Source organism: Tupaia chinensis, unplaced genomic scaffold (genome assembly GCF_000334495.1).
Source record: "Tupaia chinensis unplaced genomic scaffold, TupChi_1.0 Scaffold141724_1, whole genome shotgun sequence".
NCBI lineage: Eukaryota > Metazoa > Chordata > Mammalia > Scandentia > Tupaiidae > Tupaia > Tupaia belangeri.
Window position 1 is genome coordinate 523,090 of NW_006201581.1, and position 979 is coordinate 524,068.

A 979-nucleotide genomic window follows, 5' to 3' on the forward strand; every position below is an offset into this window, starting at 1 on the left:
CCTACCCTTTACCCTGGCTCTAAGTCTTTAGGAAATTCCTCTTAACATTTTTAAAAATCTATTAAAACTAAAACTTTTTTTGAAATTAAAAAAAATGCATAAATAAAAAGGATGGTCCAAAGCTTAAAACCACCTGTATTTAGACCAGCCAATGTAAAATGGTCTCTCAGTCACTTTCATCACATTACTCTATTTTGATTCCCTATCTATTTAGTCATAGGAAAAGTCATGATGTATTTTTCTATGCAAAAATGTTTCATGACTTTTCCAATGACTCAATATAAGTTTGCTCATTTTATAAGTTACACTAATCTCTCATATATATTTTTATTTTTTTCATGAGCTGATTTTTATGATCTTTTCATTTCTTGCATTTGAAATACTCTTCAATGACATCCTTGGCCTGAAATTCCTTGTCATAGGCCTTAACTACTACACAACTGCAACTAACCAGATTACTGTGTTTTCCTTCTCTATCAATTTTACAGAGGCCTACCCATTCTCCTAGTTTCTTGCTGTCATCAGCTTTAATTAGTTTGATTTGGTGTTCGGCACAAAGTGTCTCCACCAACTTGACATACATAGGTTCATCACAGTTGGATGGAAATACACAGAGGTGGGCTTGGCGCTTGTCTAAGGCTTTGGCATCTTCACGAATTCCACGTGCTAGGCCATTGTGGATGAGGGCGGTCTTCAGCATCTCTTGTGCAACAGTATTAACATCCATTACACCTCCAGCACCAATGCCTTCCTCAGCCATGGTGGTGGATTACGGGTGGAGCCGAATCTTGAATGCACCTGAGCCTCTGCCTCTACGTGACTCCGCAGTGGCAGAGAAAGAACTCTCATATATATTTTTAAAAATGTATTTTCTGATGTTCTCTTTCCTACTAGCAACTTTAATATAGACAATTTTTTTTATTAGCAGAGGGTATGTGCACACACTAGAGGGAGGGAGAGACAGAGGGAGGGAGAGAAA

At 37.7% G+C, this 979-nt stretch overlaps 1 pseudogene; it reads right to left on the reverse strand.

The window, feature by feature from the left end:
• Window positions 1–361: 361 nt before the first annotated feature.
• LOC106733235 (40S ribosomal protein S12 pseudogene) lies at window positions 362–760 on the reverse strand (annotated as a pseudogene).
• Window positions 761–979: the final 219 nt, after the last annotated feature.